The sequence below is a fragment of the Gallinula chloropus genome, assembly GCF_964237585.1.
Source record: "Gallinula chloropus genome assembly, chromosome: 24".
Lineage (NCBI taxonomy): Eukaryota > Metazoa > Chordata > Aves > Gruiformes > Rallidae > Gallinula > Gallinula chloropus.
This window is the reverse complement of record NC_140109.1, coordinates 50,519-70,059: the sequence shown is the minus strand read 5'-3', so window position 1 is coordinate 70,059 and position 19,541 is coordinate 50,519. Positions and strand designations below refer to the sequence as shown.

The window sequence follows — 19,541 nt, the reverse complement described above, 5'->3', positions numbered from 1 at the left end:
GGCCGGGCGGCGCAGCGCGAGCGGCAGGGCGCTTTAACGAGGGACGCCGCCATTGCGGGGCGGCCGCTCCCTCCCGGTGGGGGGGGGGGGGTTTCCGCCGCCCGTCGCGGGGTCGGCCGGGGCACTGTCAGGTCCGGGGAACCCCCGAAGGCGATGGGACTCCCTCGGGGGGGCAGATTTTGGGAGGGGGCGCGCGGGGGGGGGGGGGTCACTGTCATGTGCGGGGATTCGAACACGGGGTGAGGTCGCCCATCCGGGCGCTGACCGAGCTGGTACCTGCTTAGCTTCCCGGACGGGGAAGCTGTGAGGTCACCGGACGCTCCCTCCCGGAGAGGCGCCGGTACCCCCCCCCCCCCCCCCCCCCCCCCTCGCGTGATCGCTCGGTGCTGCCGCCTTGCGGACACGCAGCGGTACTGCGCCCGGGTGGCGCAGCGCACGGAAGCCGCAGCGTTCCGAAAGTTCCCTCCCGGTGAGGCGGGGTTTCCTTCGCCCGTCGCGGGGTCGGCCGGGGCACTGTCAGGTCCGGGGAACCCTCGAAGGTGATGGGACTCCCTCGGGGGGGGTCAGATTTTGGGAGGAGGGGCGCACGTGGCGGGGGCACTGTTAGGTGCGGGGATTCGAAGACGGGGTGAGGTCGCCCATCCGGGCGCTGACCGAACTGGTCCCTGCTTAGCTTCCCGAACGGGGCAGCTGTGCTGTGTAGCCCCCCCCCAAGCTCGCGCCCCCAAACGGGGGCCCGGAAGCCCCCCGGCGGCCATTTTTCCGTCGGAGCCGCACGGAGATGGGCGCCGCCATGCTCGGAAGCCCCCCGGCCGCCTTTTAACCGCCGGAGCCGCACGGAGATGGGCGCCGCCATGCCCGGAAGCCCCCCGGCGGCCATTTTTCCGCCGGAGCCGCACGGAGATGGGCGCCGCCATGCCCGTAAGCCCCTCGGTCGCCATTTAACCGCCGGAGCCGTACGGAGATGGGCGCCGCCATGCCCGGAAGTCCTCCGGCGGCCATTTTTCCGCCGGAGCCGCACGGAGATGGGCGCCGCCATGCCCCGCTCCCTTGCGGGGGAGTATATCCCGGCATGCCCCGCTCCTTTCCGGGGCAGTATATCCCGGCATGCCCCGCTCCTTTCCGGGCAGTATAACCGCGGAGCTGCCACGAGGAGCCTGCCCGTGCTTTCCGGGGCGATGAGGGGGCCCGTCGGGATGCCGGCGCTCCCTCCCGGTGAGGCTCCGGTTCCGCCGCCCGTCGCGGGGTCGGCCGGGGCCGGGCGGTCGGCGGGTCGCGGCGCGAGTGGTCGCGGCGGGCCGGGGGTCGGTGCGGGGCGCGCGGGCGGCGAGGCGCCGCGCCTTCCACCCCCCCCCAGCCGCGGCCGGCCTTCTGCCGGCGCCGGTCCGTGCCGGGACGTGTCTCCGCGGCGTCCGGCGGGGTGTCTGGGCCGGGAGGGGGGGCTCCGCGCCGCGCGGGCAGTGCGCGGAGGGGGTCGCGGCGGGGGCTTGGGGGTGCGGCCGGGCCAGAGCTCCCGTTCCCCGAGCAGCCGGCACGGGAGACACGGGGCACCGAAGGGGCCGGCGGGGCGGGGCGCGACTGGACTCTTCCGGTCAGTCTGAGCGTGTCCGGGCCGCGGGGCTGGCAGGTTTGGGGGGATTTGGGGCTTTGCGTGGGTCTGTGTCTCTCTCTAGTTGCGGCTTGTGGGTTTTCTGTCTCGCGGGGCTGTTTTGGCAGAGGAGGGCTTAGGGCTTCTCTTGTGGCTGCTGTGGCGTTCAGTGGTTATCGGGGGTTCTTGTGGTGTCTGGGGTTTCCGGGTTTGCTGGTTTCTTCGGCTCGGTGGTTATTTTGCTCTGGTCTTTTCTTGGTTTTCTGGTTTGGGTTTCTTTTGTGGTTTTAATTGGGTTTTTGGGGGTTCCGTGGCTCGCAGGGTTTCTATAATTTTTTATGGTAAATGAAAATGGAGCACAGGTTCTGCTCTGCCTTTTGTTTCCTTGTCAGCCTTTGTTGCCCTTGTGAAATGTCCGAGCCCATTGGAGACATTACTGTTTGGCTTGCTATTTGAGCTTTCTTCTTGGATACCTTGTACCCATTAAGTCCCCAAAAGTTTAAGAGTTGGGTGGTTACCCATCCAGAACCTGTTGTCCTTCTTGTGAGTCTTGGTCCTTCCCAGCCCTCCACTGACCCCTGCCCTTTCTTACTACTCCTCTGATTTTTTTTTTTTTTCCCCTTGCCTGTACTTCTCTATTCTACTGTCCTGCTCCCTTTTCTTCTCTCCCTTTCTCTTTCTTCATCTCCCTCCCCCTTTTCTTTTTCTCTCTGTGCTTTTTTCCTGCTTTCTCTTCCTCCTTTTTTCGTCTTCCATCTCTGTCCTGCAGGCCACTGCAGTTACTTTCCTTTTCCATCTCTTTGTCGTGATCTGCACCTGTCTTGTTTTCTCCAAAAATTTCTCTAGCCTGTTGTCTGGTGTTCTTTTTTTTTTTTTTTCATTCTATATCTCACTGTCCCAGGCAGCAAGCTGACCCTTGAATATGCTTTATTCTCCATAAATGCAGGTGCTGTTGGCAGCAGTTCATGAAACGAGGGGCATCTCCAGCAGATCCTGTAGAAGACAGAGTTGCTGCCTGAGGAGAGCACGCCTCAAAGTGTGCATCGTCAGATTTGCGCTCGCTAGAGAGTATGGGACGAAGCTGGCATTGGCGTCCTGTCCAGCCAGTGTCAGGTGACACCCACTTTGCTGCGCACTGGTTACAGGAGGATCTAGAGTAATACAGATGTACTTCTCAGCGAAGGCAGCGAAGCAACACTTTCCTTTCAAACGGTGAGGCTGGTAAGGAAAGCGCAGTTTGTCTCTGACTGTCTCTATTCCCTTTGTCTCAGGGAGGCTGAATGAAAATGATGACTTCTTGACTGTGTTATCACACTGGGTGAGTAGGTGTGACATGCTGGAGCTGGATACTGAAGTTGAGTACGTGGTGGAATCGATGGATCTGTGTTTTCTGCATGGAGAAGGTAACCTGTCATTCGTTTATTTTTCTTAAAATGAAGCAAAGGACTAGGGAAGGTGGGTTCTTCTTCACAGCGCAGATTTTGATGACATTGTTGGAGTAGAAATCCATCCAAGGGTGGTCCTAAAGTTGGCAACATCAGTAGCATAACAAGAGAGTCTCATGGTTCCGCTGTAAAGTGGAAGTACAGAAAGCTGTTCAGCTCGCAGAGTGCAGGCCTGTGTGACCTGGGAATCTACTGATGGACTCTGCCTTATGAGGTGAGATATTTTCGATCGAGCAGGGGGAGTCATCGTGACTTAACAATGTGGTAGCTACACTTGTGATGGGCTCCTGCAGTTTTATCAGCTCTCGGACCCCGGAAGGCCTTCATCCTCCCTCCGTCTCTAGGATGAAAAGGCAAAACATGCCATATTGTGAGGATGATTGAGTACAATTTTCTGCCGCTCCATAAATAACTTTGATACTTAGTATATGTTAGGAGTGCTTGTGGGAGCTTCAGCCTCTTCTCGAAGCAGTCCCGTCTGTCTAAAGCGCGTGCTTTTAAAAACATCTGTGTGTTACATACATTAGGAACTAAAACTGCAGCTTGATTTTCCTCCTCTAGGGCTGATTTTTCATAATTGCTTCACCCCGGTAACAGAAACGGATAGGCCCTGTTTCGTCAGGGTCAGTCCTGACCTCGTTTAAATGCTGCTGCAAAGCTTCAGTGTTTCAGTTTGCAAGCTGTAAAAATACTTTGTTAAAGATAAGAGTGCTTCTTGGAACTTAAGTGGTAGAACCACCTTCTCAATGGTAGCTTTTGCTGGCTTGCTTTTGTGCAATGTACATCTTTGCCATTGTGATTTAGCGTGCCTGATTGGTTTAGCATACAGACATTGGCACCCGCTGAGTTGATAAACAGGTCTTTCTCACTGTGCCATTTTTCCACTTCCTTTAATTGTATCTTTTTCAGTCTGTAACCACAGTTAATGTCTTTTTTTTTAAAGAAAGCACGCTACAGCAGCTTGCTTTGTTCATGTGTTCAAAAGATGTTTGTGGTTGCTTTTCCCCCAGTTGTTGCTTGGTTTTTTTTCCTCTTTAAATGCTTTCTGAAAGGTAGAACTGCATTTCCTTGTAGGGTGCACTTAGACTTTTTCCATGTTATCGGAGTTGTAAGAACATGTCAGTTTCAACACAGAAAAAAGGTCCAGCTTTTGCCACGAGGCTTTTGCCATTAGGGTTTAGCCTAATGTTGCCGAGGAAGCTTTCTTTCTGCTTCCCTCTAAGCCTTACTGTAAAAAAGAAAAAAAGCTGTCATGGGAAAGCCGGTTAAATCGGGCTCGGACCCCAGATGGTCACCGGTTTAATGCAATGAAAGTGTCCTGACTGGACTGAAGCACCCTAAAACACTTTGCGTGCTGCAGCATAAGAATGCAGATGGCTTATCACGCAGTAACTTGGGGATCAGCACCGTTTGCTGCCACTGGCAGAGGCTTTTTTCTTATTCCTTCTGACTGACACGGCGATAGGAGGTGCCTGTTTTGTGGCAGTAGTGCAGCAGCACCATCTCTCGACCCTGCTGCCTCAGACATTGCTTAGCCTCACTGCATTTTGTTTCCTGGTTTTGCTCGGCAGGACAAGTCCTGTTTGGCTGTAATTGCAGGGTTAGAGTGTAATATGAGGAAAGGAGGGTGTTGGCTTAGGAATTTCTGTTCCGCTTGCCACAGTTTTGCCACCAGTATTGCAGTTGGCGAGGTGGCTGTCGGGCGTGGGAATCGCGGGGGTGAGTCTCAGTGTGGGGACAGGTTTGTTGCTGACGCTTCAGCTGTTGGGGTTTTTGAGTTGCTGATGTGTGTTTTCTCATTCTACAGAACCACCTTCATGTTGCGTTCCAGGGAGTGTACTGTGGATGTACAGGAAAGATCTTTCCTGGTGAGACTGTCTATAACCACCGAAGATGTTCGCCAGCTCTGCGCTGAGAAGTTCGAGGTGGACAAGCCGGCAGAGTGCAGCCCGTTTCTTGTTGTCGACGACACCTGGCAGCAGCTGACGGAGCATACCTGCCCTCGGGAAATGAAGGCTGAGTTGCACAGCTGTCCCCAACCCCAGGTCTTCCACTTTGTCTACAAATGTGTTAACAGAGATCTGTGTGGTGCCATTTGTCACAATGATGACTCCACGTTTTAAAAGCAGCAGCTCGTCGTTGGATTTCTGTTCCTCTTGTTAACGGCTGAAAACATCTTTGTTGGCTGGCATTCCTTAGGAGCCGAGACTGGTCTTAAACCAGGATTGCCCAGTAAAAATCCCTTAGCCACATCAGGCATAGCTTAGAAAACCCCATGTAAATCGTGCACAGGGCCGGTTATGCAGACTATTCCACCAGCGTGTTTGAGCGAACAGCCACAAGACTCTGCTGCAGCATATCATATCGTGGCCCTCGGCAGGTTGTCTGCTGTGGTGTGCAAATGTCTTATTTTTTTTGCACCTGGCCTCTAGCCACATGTCATTTTGATTTATATACGTGTATGCTAGACAAGCATTGCAGTAAACTGGCTGGTGTTAGCTTGGGTTCGACTTGTCCCATTCAGGGCATCAGTTAACTCAGAATTACCTGGATGATTGATTGCATTCTTTCCTGTTTTTTTTTTTTGTTTTTTTTTGTTTTTTTTGTTTTTTTAATTACAGAAAATTGTGGGGGTTTATTATAGACATCTTGCAGCAGTTGCAGGTAGACTGTCAGGGTCGTCTTCTAAAAATATTTTTTCAGCTGTAAAGAATTCAGTAATTATGCATGTGATTTTAACATTCAATATACAAGAATAAGTCTCTTTCGGGTTTTGGCGTATTGCATTTAAGGTCTCTATGGTTTCTCCTCTTTTCCTGTTACAGGTGAGTTCTTGGGAGCTTGTGGTACCTGTAAGAAGGTCGTAGTATTGGCGCTGGTGATTTCATTGCCTTTATCTGAACTGGATGTACTGTTACCTGGGTTAGTGTTTCTATCCATTGGTTTAGACAGCCTTGTGGGTAGGAAGAGGAAGTTGAAAGAAAAGGATGTAGAGAAGGGGCAGAGAAAGAACGCAGAGAACCGAGTTTAGGATTAAAATGTGTTAGTCTGTCTGCTGGTGCAGGCTCCTCTCAGAAAATGAGCCAAGGAGGTTGGTAAGGTGTTTGTAGTTTTACTGATTTTTTTTTTTTTTTTTCCTGGTTTTTGTGGCTATAGGGGTTGGGTGGGTTGGTTTTTTTACAGGGTCTGGGATTTGTGGGGTTAGTGTGGGCTTGTGAGGTTTTTCTGTTGGTTTGTTTTTTTTAACTGGGGTTCTAAGGGGGGGTTTTGGTTCTCTGCCTTTTGAAGGCTTTGGGGTTCTGTGGGTTGCGGGTTTGGGGGAGGGCTAGGGGCTTCTGTGGTGTTTTGAGTTCCCGCAGCTTTTCTTGTGGGGTCTGGGGTTTGTGTGTGTCTTTAATGGGGGTTTGTGGCTTCTTTGGTTTTTGGGCTTTGTGGGGGTTTCTAGTTTGTGGGAATTCTTTGGGTATTTTGGTTTGGTTTTTCTTAGGCTGAGAGGCTTTAGGAGGAAAGCCTGTTCTGAGCGTGGTGTTCTCCTTGTAACAGAAGCAGGGTCTCACTGTGGCATGCCAGCTGTCGTGGCTAACAAGGGAGCTTTTTTGTTTTGTGTTGTTATCAATATTACAAGAGTTCCACTTTGTAAAATGCTTTTGTGATGAGTTCAGGCTACGTCTTGCATCCATTGAAAGCAGTATTTACTGGGGCTGAGTCTTCCTGTTTGGAGCTGAGGAAGGAAGTATGGATTGAATAACAATGTATTGGTTTTTGACCTGCAGATGGTGGAAGAAAGTGAGGAAAGACTAACAGAAGAGCAGATTGAGTCACTTCTCCAGGCAGTCACCAGTCTTCTTCCAGGGGATCCAGAAGAACAGCCAAGAGACTTGGCAATGTTGGCTGAAGACGAAGGTGACCAAACCTTGGAGGCATCTCAGCCCAAAGCTGGCAACGGTTTCGACAGAGGAGAATCGGCTAACAATTTTCTGGGTTATACTTGGCAGCAGTTTACTGTTGTATTGGACATTGTTGTAAAATGCCTTAGAATTTTTATTATTCAGAGGTGATGAGGGAACCAGTTGTTTCCAAGAAAGCGTGGCCAAGGCCACTGTTGTTGTGGCATCTTTCCATCGATGGGGCTGGCAGCAGCTGAGTCAGGGCGGTTGGCTCTTTTTGGGGGACTATGGGGTCTTTACAGGGTCTCTTTTTGGTGGGGTCTAGGGCTTTTGGGGGGGGTTCTCTAAGGGGGGGTGTGGGGTTCTTTGAGGGGATCTTTATGGGGTCTCATTTTGGGGGGGATGTGAGGGGCTTGGGGGCGTCTTTAAGGAGTCTCAGGTTTTTTGCGGGGTGGTTAGGGTTCTTTATGGGGTCTGTTTGGGGGGTCTGGGTTTTTTGGGGGGGCTCTTTGGGGAGTTGGGGGGCCCTAAGGGCCTTTCTGGGGATCGTGGGGGGGCTCTTTGGGGGGGGTGTGTGTCTCTGAGGGGTTCTGGGGGGGTCTCTCTAGGGTCTATTTTTGGGGTGTTGGGGGTTCCTTCGGGGGTCTTCTAGGGGGTCAGGGGCCAGGGTGGGGTTCGAGGGCTCTCAGAGGGGTCGCAGTAGGGTTGGGAGGGGGGTTGAATTCGCTGGAGGAGATGGGGGGTTGTTAATGAGCGCAGGTCAGCGGCAGACGGGTAATTAGTGGGGCAGGGGGAGCCGAAAAGGGCCGAGCAGAGGCGGAGAGATACGAGCAGAGGCGGAGAGATACGAGCAGAGGCGGAGAGATACGAGCACTGGCGGAAAGGCCCGAGCGGGGATTCGAACACGGGGGTCCTCGGTGCTGCCGCCTTGCGGACACGCAGCGGTACTGCGCCCGGGTGGCGCAGCGCACGGAAGCCGCCGCGTTCTGCTGCCTCCGTGCACACTCGCCGCGTTCCTGCGCGGGTGCGCGCAGAGCCCGCTGCGTGCGGACTGCGGCCGGGCGGCGCAGCGCGAGCGGCAGGGCGCTTTAACGAGGGACGCCGCCATTGCGGGGCGGCCGCTCCCTCCCGGTGAGGGGGGGGTTCCGCCGCCCGTCGCGGGGTCGGCCGGGGCACTGTCAGGTCCGGGGAACCCCCGAAGGCGATGGGACTCCCTCGGGGGGGCAGATTTTGGGAGGGGGCGCGCGGGGGGGGGGGGTCACTGTCATGTGCGGGGATTCGAAGACGGGGGGAGGTCGCCCATCCGGGCGCTGACCGAGCTGGTACCTGCTTAGCTTCCCGGACGGGGAAGCTGTGAGGTCACCGGACGCTCCCTCCCGGAGAGGCGCCGGTACCGCCCCCCCCGCTCGCGGGATCGCTCGGTGCTGCCGCCTTGCGGACACGCAGCGGTACTGCGCCCGGGTGGCGCAGCGCACGGAAGCCGCAGCGTTCCGAAAGTTCCCTCCCGGTGAGGCGGGGTTTCCTTCGCCCGTCGCGGGGTCGGCCGGGGCACTGTCAGGTCCGGGGAACCCTCGAAGGTGATGGGACTCCCTCGGGGGGGGTCAGATTTTGGGAGGAGGGGCGCACGTGGCGGGGGCACTGTTAGGTGCGGGGATTCGAAGACGGGGTGAGGTCGCCCATCCGGGCGCTGACCGAACTGGTCCCTGCTTAGCTTCCCGAACGGGGCAGCTGTGCTGTGTAGCCCCCCCCAAGCTCGCGCCCCCAAACGGGGGCCCGGAAGCCCCCCGGCGGCCATTTTTCCGTCGGAGCCGCACGGAGATGGGCGCCGCCATGCTCGGAAGCCCCCCGGCCGCCTTTTAACCGCCGGAGCCGCACGGAGATGGGCGCCGCCATGCCCGGAAGCCCCCCGGCGGCCATTTTTCCGCCGTAGCCGCACGGAGATGGGCGCCGCCATGCCCGGAAGCCCCCCGGCCGCCTTTTAACCGCCGCAGCCGCACGGAATGGGCGCCGCCATGCCCGGAAGCCCCCCGGCGGCCATTTTTCCGCCGGAGCCGCACGGAGATGGGCGCCGCCATGCCCGGAAGCCCCCCGGCCGCCTTTTAACCGCCGGAGCCGCACGGAGATGGGCGCCGCCATGCCCGGAAGCCCCCCGGCGGCCATTTTTCCGCCGGAGCCGCACGGAGATGGGCGCCGCCATGCCCGTAAGCCCCTCGGTCGCCATTTAACCGCCGGAGCCGTACGGAGATGGGCGCCGCCATGCCCGGAAGTCCTCCGGCGGCCATTTTTCCGCCGGAGCCGCACTGTAATGTATCCCGGCATGCCCCGCTCCCTTGCGGGGGAGTATATCCCGGCATGCCCCGCTCCTTTCCGGGGCAGTATATCCCGGCATGCCCCGCTCCTTTCCGGGCAGTATAACCGCGGAGCTGCCACGAGGAGCCTGCCCGTGCTTTCCGGGGCGATGAGGGGGCCCGTCGGGATGCCGGCGCTCCCTCCCGGTGAGGCTCCGGTTCCGCCGCCCGTCGCGGGGTCGGCCGGGGCCGGGCGGTCGGCGGGTCGCGGCGCGAGTGGTCGCGGCGGGCCGGGGGTCGGTGCGGGGCGCGCGGGCGGCGAGGCGCCGCGCCTTCCACCCCCCCCCCAGCCGCGGCCGGCCTTCTGCCGGCGCCGGTCCGTGCCGGGACGTGTCTCCGCGGCGTCCGGCGGGGTGTCTGGGCCGGGAGGGGGGGCTCCGCGCCGCGCGGGCAGTGCGCGGAGGGGGTCGCGGCGGGGGCTTAGGGGTGCGGCCGGGCCAGAGCTCCCGTTCCCCGAGCAGCCGGCACGGGAGACACGGGGCACCGAAGGGGCCGGCGGGGCGGGGCGCGACTGGACTCTTCCGGTCAGTCTGAGCGTGTCCGGGCCGCGGGGCTGGCAGGTTTGGGGGGATTTGGGGGTTTGCGTGGGTCTGTGTCTCTCTCTAGTTGCGGCTTGTGGGTTTTCTGTCTCGCGGGGCTGTTTTGGCAGAGGAGGGCTTAGGGCTTCTCTTGTGGCTGCTGTGGCGTTCAGTGGTTATCGGGGGTTCTTGTGGTGTCTGGGGTTTCCGGGTTTGCTGGTTTCTTCGGCTCGGTGGTTATTTTGCTCTGGTCTTTTGTTGGTTTTCTGGTTTGGGTTTCTTTTGTGGTTTTAATTGGGTTTTTGGGGGTTCCGTGGCTCGCGGGGTTTCTATAATCTTTTATGGTAAATGAAAATGGAGCACAGGTTCTGCTCTGCCTTTTGTTTCCTTGTCAGCCTTTGTTGCCCTTGTGAAACGTCCAAGCCCATTGGAGACATTACTGTTTGGCTTGCTATTTGAGCTTTCTTCTTGGATACCTTGTACCCATTAAGTCCCCAAAAGTTTAAGAGTTGGGTGGTTACCCATCCAGAACCTGTTGTCCTTCTTGTGAGTCTTGGTCCTTCCCAGCCCTCCACTGACCCCTGCCCTTTCTTACTACTCCTCTGATTATTTTTTTTTTTTTTCCCCTTGCCTGTACTTCTCTATTCTACTGTCCTGCTCCCTTTTCTTCTCTCCCTTTCTCTTTCTTCATCTTCCTCTCCCTTTTCTTTTTCTCTCTGTGCTTTTTTCCTGCTTTCTCTTCCTCCTTTTTTCGTCTTCCATCTCTGTCCTGCAGGCCGCTGCAGTTACTTTCCTTTTCCATCTCTTTGTCGTGATCTGCACCTGTCTTGTTTTCTCCAAAAATTTCTCTAGCCTGTTGTCTGGTGTTCTTTTATTTTTTTCATTCTATATCTCACTGTCCCAGGCAGCAAGCTGACCCTTGAATATGCTTTATTCTCCATAAATGCAGGTGCTGTTGGCAGCAGTTCATGAAACGAGGGGCATCTCCAGCAGATCCTGTAGAAGACAGAGTTGCTGCCTGAGGAGAGCACGCCTCAAAGTGTGCATCGTCAGATTTGCGCTCGCTAGAGAGTATGGGACGAAGCTGGCATTGGCGTCCTGTCCAGCCAGTGTCAGGTGACACCCACTTTGCTGCGCACTGGTTACAGGAGGATCTAGAGTAATACAGATGTACTTCTCAGCGAAGGCAGCGAAGCAACACTTTCCTTTCAAACGGTGAGGCTGGTAAGGAAAGCGCAGTTTGTCTCTGACTGTCTCTATTCCCTTTGTCTCAGGGAGGCTGAATGAAAATGATGACTTCTTGACTGTGTTATCACACTGGGTGAGTAGGTGTGACATGCTGGAGCTGGATACTGAAGTTGAGAACGTGGTGGAATCGATGGATCTGTGTTTTCTGCATGGAGAAGGTAACCTGTCATTCGTTTATTTTTCTTAAAATGAAGCAAAGGACTAGGGAAGGTGGGTTCTTCTTCACAGCGCAGATTTTGATGACATTGTTGGAGTAGAAATCCATCCAAGGGTGGTCCTAAAGTTGGCAACATCAGTAGCATAACAAGAGAGTCTCATGGTTCCGCTGTAAAGTGGAAGTACAGAAAGCTGTTCAGCTCGCAGAGTGCAGGCCTGTGTGACCTGGGAATCTACTGATGGACTCTGCCTTATGAGGTGAGATATTTTCGATCGAGCAGGGGGAGTCATCGTGACTTAACAATGTGGTAGCTACACTTGTGATGGGCTCCTGCAGTTTTATCAGCTCTCGGACCCCGGAAGGCCTTCATCCTCCCTCCGTCTCTAGGATGAAAAGGCAAAACATGCCATATTGTGAGGATGATTGAGTACAATTTTCTGCCGCTCCATAAATAACTTTGATACTTAGTATATGTTAGGAGTGCTTGTGGGAGCTTCAGCCTCTTCTCGAAGCAGTCCCGTCTGTCTAAAGCGCGTGCTTTTAAAAACATCTGTGTGTTACATACATTAGGAACTAAAACTGCAGCTTGATTTTCCTCCTCTAGGGCTGATTTTTCATAATTGCTTCACCCCGGTAACAGAAACGGATAGGCCCTGTTTCGTCAGGGTCAGTCCTGACCTCGTTTAAATGCTGCTGCAAAGCTTCAGTGTTTCAGTTTGCAAGCTGTAAAAATACTTTGTTAAAGATAAGAGTGCTTCTTGGAACTTAAGTGGTAGAACCACCTTCTCAATGGTAGCTTTTGCTGGCTTGCTTTTGTGCAATGTACATCTTTGCCATTGTGATTTAGCGTGCCTGATTGGTTTAGCATACAGACATTGGCACCCGCTGAGTTGATAAACAGGTCTTTCTCACTGTGCCATTTTTCCACTTCCTTTAATTGTATCTTTTTCAGTCTGTAACCACAGTTAATGTCTTTTTTTTTAAAAAAAAGCACACTACAGCAGCTTGCTTTGTTCATGTGTTCAAAAGATGTTTGTGGTTGCTTTTCCCCCAGTTGTTGCTTGGTTTTTTTTCCTCTTTAAATGCTTTCTGAAAGGTAGAACTGCATTTCCTTGTAGGGTGCACTTAGACTTTTTCCATGTTATCGGAGTTGTAAGAACATGTCAGTTTCAACGCAGAAAAAAGGTCCAGCTTTTGCCACGAGGCTTTTGCCATTAGGGTTTAGCCTAATGTTGCCGAGGAAGCTTTCTTTCTGCTTCCCTCTAAGCCTTACTGTAAAAAAGAAAAAAAGCTGTCATGGGAAAGCCGGTTAAATCGGGCTCGGACCCCAGATTGTCACCGGTTTAATGCAATGAAAGTGTCCTGACTGGACTGAAGCACCCTAAAACACTTTGCGTGCTGCAGCATAAGAATGCAGATGGCTTATCACGCAGTAACTTGGGGATCAGCACCGTTTGCTGCCACTGGCAGAGGCTTTTTTCTTATTCCTTCTGACTGACACGGCGATAGGAGGTGCCTGTTTTGTGGCAGTAGTGCAGCAGCACCATCTCTCGACCCTGCTGCCTCAGACATTGCTTAGCCTCACTGCATTTTGTTTCCTGGTTTTGCTCGGCAGGACAAGTCCTGTTTGGCTGTAATTGCAGGGTTAGAGTGTAATATGAGGAAAGGAGGGTGTTGGCTTAGGAATTTCTGTTCCGCTTGCCACAGTTTTGCCACCAGTATTGCAGTTGGCGAGGTGGCTGTCGGGCGTGGGAATCGCGGGGGTGAGTCTCAGTGTGGGGACAGGTTTGTTGCTGACGCTTCAGCTGTTGGGGTTTTTGAGTTGCTGATGTGTGTTTTCTCATTCTACAGAACCACCTTCATGTTGCGTTCCAGGGAGTGTACTGTGGATGTACAGGAAAGATCTTTCCTGGTGAGACTGTCTATAACCACCGAAGATGTTCGCCAGCTCTGCGCTGAGAAGTTCGAGGTGGACAAGCCGGCAGAGTGCAGCCCGTTTCTTGTTGTCGACGACACCTGGCAGCAGCTGACGGAGCATACCTGCCCTCGGGAAATGAAGGCTGAGTTGCACAGCTGTCCCCAACCCCAGGTCTTCCACTTTGTCTACAAATGTGTTAACAGAGATCTGTGTGGTGCCATTTGTCACAATGATGACTCCACGTTTTAAAAGCAGCAGCTCGTCGTTGGATTTCTGTTCCTCTTGTTAACGGCTGAAAACATCTTTGTTGGCTGGCATTCCTTAGGAGCCGAGACTGGTCTTAAACCAGGATTGCCCAGTAAAAATCCCTTAGCCACATCAGGCATAGCTTAGAAAACCCCATGTAAATCGTGCACAGGGCCGGTTATGCAGACTATTCCACCAGCGTGTTTGAGCGAACAGCCACAAGACTCTGCTGCAGCATATCATATCGTGGCCCTCGGCAGGTTGTCTGCTGTGGTGTGCAAATGTCTTATTTTTTTTGCACCTGGCCTCTAGCCACATGTCATTTTGATTTATATACGTGTATGCTAGACAAGCATTGCAGTAAACTGGCTGGTGTTAGCTTGGGTTCGACTTGTCCCATTCAGGGCATCAGTTAACTCAGAATTACCTGGATGATTGATTGCATTCTTTCCTGTTTTTTTTTTTTTTTTTTGGTTTTTTTTAATTACAGAAAATTGTGGGGGTTTATTATAGACATCTTGCAGCAGTTGCAGGTAGACTGTCAGGGTCGTCTTCTAAAAATATTTTTTCAGCTGTAAAGAATTCAGTAATTATGCATGTGATTTTAACATTCAATATACAAGAATAAGTCTCTTTCGGGTTTTGGCGTATTGCATTTAAGGTCTCTATGGTTTCTCCTCTTTTCCTGTTACAGGTGAGTTCTTGGGAGCTTGTGGTACCTGTAAGAAGGTCGTAGTATTGGCGCTGGTGATTTCATTGCCTTTATCTGAACTGGATGTACTGTTACCTGGGTTAGTGTTTCTATCCATTGGTTTAGACAGCCTTGTGGGTAGGAAGAGGAAGTTGAAAGAAAAGGATGTAGAGAAGGGGCAGAGAAAGAACGCAGAGAACCGAGTTTAGGATTAAAATGTGTTAGTCTGTCTGCTGGTGCAGGCTCCTCTCGGAAAATGAGCCAAGGAGGTTGGTAAGGTGTTTGTAGTTTTACTGATATTTTTTTTTTTTTTTCCTGGTTTTTGTGGCTATAGGGGTTGGGTGGGTTGGTTTTTTTACAGGGTCTGGGATTTGTGGGGTTAGTGTGGGCTTGTGAGGTTTTTCTGTTGGTTTGTTTTTTTTAACTGGGGTTCTAAGGGGGGGTTTTGGTTCTCTGCCTTTTGAAGGCTTTGGGGTTCTGTGGGTTGCGGGCTTGGGGGAGGGCTAGGGGCTTCTGTGGTGTTTTGAGTTCCCGCAGCTTTTCTTGTGGGGTCTGGGGTTTGTGTGTGTCTTTAATGGGGGTTTGTGGCTTCTTTGGTTTTTGGGCTTTGTGGGGGTTTCTAGTTTGTGGGAATTCTTTGGGTATTTTGGTTTGGTTTTTCTTAGGCTGAGAGGCTTTAGGAGGAAAGCCTGTTCTGAGCGTGGTGTTCTCCTTGTAACAGAAGCAGGGTCTCACTGTGGCATGCCAGCTGTCGTGGCTAACAAGGGAGCTTTTTTGTTTTGTGTTGTTATCAATATTACAAGAGTTCCACTTTGTAAAATGCTTTTGTGATGAGTTCAGGCTACGTCTTGCATCCATTGAAAGCAGTATTTACTGGGGCTGAGTCTTCCTGTTTGGAGCTGAGGAAGGAAGTATGGATTGAATAACAATGTATTGGTTTTTGACCTGCAGATGGTGGAAGAAAGTGAGGAAAGACTAACAGAAGAGCAGATTGAGTCACTTCTCCAGGCAGTCACCAGTCTTCTTCCAGGGGATCCAGAAGAACAGCCAAGAGACTTGGCAATGTTGGCTGAAGACGAAGGTGACCAAACCTTGGAGGCATCTCAGCCCAAAGCTGGCAACGGTTTCGACAGAGGAGAATCGGCTAACAATTTTCTGGGTTATACTTGGCAGCAGTTTACTGTTGTATTGGACATTGTTGTAAAATGCCTTAGAATTTTTATTATTCAGAGGTGATGAGGGAACCAGTTGTTTCCAAGAAAGCGTGGCCAAGGCCACTGTTGTTGTGGCATCTTTCCATCGATGGGGCTGGCAGCAGCTGAGTCAGGGCGGTTGGCTCTTTTTGGGGGACTATGGGGTCTTTACAGGGTCTCTTTTTGGTGGGGTCTAGGGCTTTTGGGGGGGGTTCTCTAAGGGGGGGTGTGGGGTTCTTTGAGGGGATCTTTATGGGGTCTCATTTTGGGGGGGATGTGAGGGGCTTGGGGGCGTCTTTAAGGAGTCTCAGGTTTTTTGGGGGGTGGTTAGGGTTCTTTATGGGGTCTGTTTGGGGGGTCTGGGTTTTTTGGGGGGGCTCTTTGGGGAGTTGGGGGGCCCTAAGGGCCTTTTTAGGGGATCGTGGGGGGGCTCTTTGGGGGGGGTGTGTGTCTCTGAGGGGTTCTGGGGGGGTCTCTCTAGGGTCTATTTTTGGGGTGTTGGGGGTTCCTTCGGGGGTCTTCTAGGGGGTCAGGGGCCAGGGTGGGGTTCGAGGGCTCTCAGAGGGGTCGCAGTAGGGTTGGGAGGGGGGTTGAATTCGCTGGAGGAGATGGGGGGTTGTTAATGAGCGCAGGTCAGCGGCAGACGGGTAATTAGTGGGGCAGGGGGAGCCGAAAAGGGCCGAGCAGAGGCGGAGAGATACGAGCAGAGGCGGAGAGATACGAGCAGAGGCGGAGAGATACGAGCACTGGCGGAAAGGCCCGAGCGGGGATTCGAACACGGGGGTCCTCGGTGCTGCCGCCTTGCGGACACGCAGCGGTACTGCGCCCGGGTGGCGCAGCGCACGGAAGCCGCCGCGTTCTGCTGCCTCCGTGCACACTCGCCGCGTTCCTGCGCGGGTGCGCGCAGAGCCCGCTGCGTGCGGACTGCGGCCGGGCGGCGCAGCGCGAGCGGCAGGGCGCTTTAACGAGGGACGCCGCCATTGCGGGGCGGCCGCTCCCTCCCGGTGAGGGGGGGGTTCCGCCGCCCGTCGCGGGGTCGGCCGGGGCACTGTCAGGTCCGGGGAACCCCCGAAGTCGATGGGACTCCCTCGGGGGGGCAGATTTTGGGAGGGGGCGCGCGGGGGGGGTGCGGTCACTGTCATGTGCGGGGATTCGAAGACGGGGTGAGGTCGCCCATCCGGGCGCTGACCGAGCTGGTACCTGCTTAGCTTCCCGAACGGGGCAGCTGTGCTGTGTAGCCCCCCCCAAGCTCGCGCCCCCAAACGGGGGCCCGGAAGCCCCCCGGCGGCCATTTTTCCGTCGGAGCCGCACGGAGATGGGCGCCGCCATGCTCGGAAGCCCCCCGGCCGCCTTTTAACCGCCGGAGCCGCACGGAGATGGGCGCCGCCATGCCCGGAAGCCGCCCGGCGGCCATTTTTCCGCCGTAGCCGCACGGAGATGGGCGCCGCCATGCCCGGAAGCCCCTCGGTCGCCATTTAACCGCCGTAGCCGCACGGAGATGGGCGCCGCCATGCCCGGAAGCCCCCCGGCGGCCATTTTTCCGCCGGAGCCGCACGGAGATGGGCGCCGCCATGCCCGGAAGCCCCCTGGCGGCCATTTAACCGCCGGAGCCGTACGGAGATGGGCGCCGCCATGCCCGGAAGCCCCCCGGCGGACATTTAATCGCCGGAGCCGCACGGAGATGGGCGCCGCCATGCCCGGAAGCCCCCCGGCGGCCATTTTTCCGCCGGAGCCGCACGGAAATGGGCGCCGCCATGCCCGGAAGCCCCCCGGCGGCCATTTTTCCGCCGGAGCCGCACGGAGATTGGCGCCGCCATGCCCGGAAGCCCCCCGGCGGCCATTTTTCCGCCGGAGCCGCACGGAGATGGGCGCCGCCATGCCCGGAAGCCCCCCGGCGGCCATTTTTCTACCGGCGCCGCACGGAGATGGGCGCCGCCATGCCCGGAAGCCCCCCGGCGGCCATTTAACCGCCGGAGCCGCATGAAGAGGGCGCCGCCATGCCCGGAATCTCCCCGGCGGCCATTTTTCCGCCGCTGCCGCACGGAGGTGGGCGCCGCCCTGCCCGGAAGCCCCACGGCGGCCATTTTTCCGCCGCAGCCGCAGGGAGATGTGCGCCGCCATGCCCGGAAGCCCCCCGGCGGCCATTTTTCCGCCGCAGACGCACGGAAATGGGCGCCGCCATCCCCGGAAGTTCTCCGATGCCCATTTTACCGATGGAACACCATCGAGAGTTTACTCTCTATTCCGGGAAGTCCTCCGACAGCCATTTTACCCCCGAAGTACCACAGACAACTTCATCTTTATGCTCGGAAGATGTCTGACGGCCATTTTACTGGAGAGATATCGTAGGGTTTTATGTTGTCTTACCAGCTTCTTTTTCCCAGTCATCAATTGCTCCCTCTCTGCTCTTTAGTATGTCATAGTTGTTTTGTGTGTGTGCTCGGGGACGAGGTTGAGTTGGGAGAGGTTGAATTTTTTTTTTTTTAGGTGAGTTGAGGGTTTGTGTGGAGTTTTTTTGTTGTTTGTGAGTTTTTTTTGGGGGTTGTGTGTTTATTTGCGTCTAGGGTTTGTGTAAATTTTTTGGTTTTTTTTTTAAATTGGTTTTTGGTTTTTGCGTTGGTGGATTGTGTGTGCTTGTGGGGTTTGGCAGTTTGTAGGGTGTCCTGGTTCAGCCCCAGGCAGCAGCTGATCTCCACATGCCGCTCGCTCCCCCCTACCACAGCAGGAATGACAGAATTACTCGGTTGGGAAAGACTTTTGAGATCATGGAGTCCAACCATACCTGTCCTCTACTAAACCAGGAGAAACACACAAAGGCGTCACGGGCTGGGATAAGGTGAGTTTACGGACACGGCACAGTGAGGGGAGCAACAACAGAGTCTGTGACCGAAAACATAGACAAACATAGAAAACATATCAGCCTCTGATAACTTAGAGTACTTCATGGATGCTGGACCACACACAGACTGTGTCAGCACCACACAGCCCCACTCCTACTTGACCTGCCCCTTTTATGGGTGGTGTAGTGTCACGTGGTATGGAAAGCAGTCTGGGCCACCTCAGGTCAACTGTGCTGGCTCCTTGTGAAACTTAACTCTGTCCTGGCTGGAACCAGGACAGGGTTTACTTTGGTTGTGGCTATTTTTGCTTACTTGTTTTGTTCATCTCTCTCTGACTGACTGTCCCTATTTTTTAATTTTTTCCTCTACCTGTCTAAGACAGTATGGACTTTTTCCTGCCTCTCTTCCTATCTGCCTGCTGCTTCTTTCTCCGTATCTGACAAGCTCCCTGTCTCCATCTTTCTCTGGCCGTCCCCTTCCCCATGTCCTGCTTTCTTGCTACAGCCCAGCTATCACACTGGCACCACTTTTCTAACATTCTGTACTCTAGTGTTCTGCTCCTCAATTGTTGGTAGCATCTTCCACCTTGGCATAGCAGCCCATATCTCCAGCAGCCTGCTAGGCCAGCTGTCCGTTTCCCACTGGACTGCGGAGCACAGCTCTGGGAATGAGTGCTGAGGTACCTTGGAGTGGCCTCTGGAACAAAGTGACTCCCAGGACTGGTTCCATGCTGAATAAACACCTGCAGCCTTTGACCTCCTGGCTGCATCTGCTTGTCCTTTGTCCTGGGGAAAGGGCTTTGAGGGAGGCCAGGGGATGAGCTGTTGAGGATCAGGCAGTGCCACTGGCCCCATCTGCCCTGCCCCCATCTCTTTCCCATGCTGCTGTGATTTTCTTTGCTTCCCTTTACCTTTTCTCTTCTCTCTTTTCTTCTGCCCTGCTTCCTCTTTCTCTATCCCTCTTGTACTCATTCTCCCTTTTATTTTAACCTTTATGCTTTTGCCCTGCTTTCTCTCAGCATTTTTTCCTCATCCTCTATCTCGGTCCTGTAGCTGCTCATTGTTTCTTCTTTTTCCATTTCTTTGCCCTGAACTGCATCAATCTATCTTCTTTTTTCTTTTTCTCTTTCTCACCTTTCCATATCCCCCTGCCTCCCCCTGCACCCCTCTCCTATCCCCCTATCCCCCACCACTCCTACCACCCTTTTTTTTTACTTGTTCTTTTCCTCTCTATACCTGTACATGCCACTCCATGTCCTGGCTTTTTATCTCTCTCTCCCCCCCCGCCCTCAATTTCTCTTTTCATTTTTATCTTTATCCTTCTCTCTGCAGTTTGGTGTCATTTTCATTCTGCATCTCACTGGTCTTCTCTCTTACTCTCTCTGAGCCTTAGTCCTGCTTTCTGTTCCTGTTTCTGTTTTTTCCTCTCCTGTTCCATCTTTCTGTCATTTTTCACTGGCACT

General features: G+C 54.3%; 2 long non-coding RNA genes across 3 annotated transcripts; both read left to right on the top strand.

Annotated features, from left to right (window-relative positions):
* Positions 1 to 1,958: 1,958 nt before the first annotated feature.
* Positions 1,959 to 7,090, top strand: LOC311200573. The gene is made up of 4 exons (XR_014617838.1): positions 1,959 to 2,991; positions 4,841 to 5,078; positions 5,859 to 5,955; positions 6,807 to 7,090. It is a non-coding gene; the product is annotated as an uncharacterized lncRNA (long non-coding RNA).
* Positions 7,091 to 10,697: 3,607 nt separating this feature from the next.
* On the top strand, positions 10,698 to 15,234 carry LOC311200759. Of its 2 annotated transcripts, XR_014617841.1 has the most exons (4): positions 10,698 to 11,192; positions 13,043 to 13,280; positions 14,050 to 14,146; positions 14,998 to 15,234. It is a non-coding gene; the product is annotated as an uncharacterized lncRNA (long non-coding RNA). The 2 variants fall into 2 exon arrangements; XR_014617842.1 differs by lacking the exon at positions 10,698 to 11,192 and having other exon boundaries at positions 12,848 to 13,280.
* Positions 15,235 to 19,541: the final 4,307 nt, after the last annotated feature.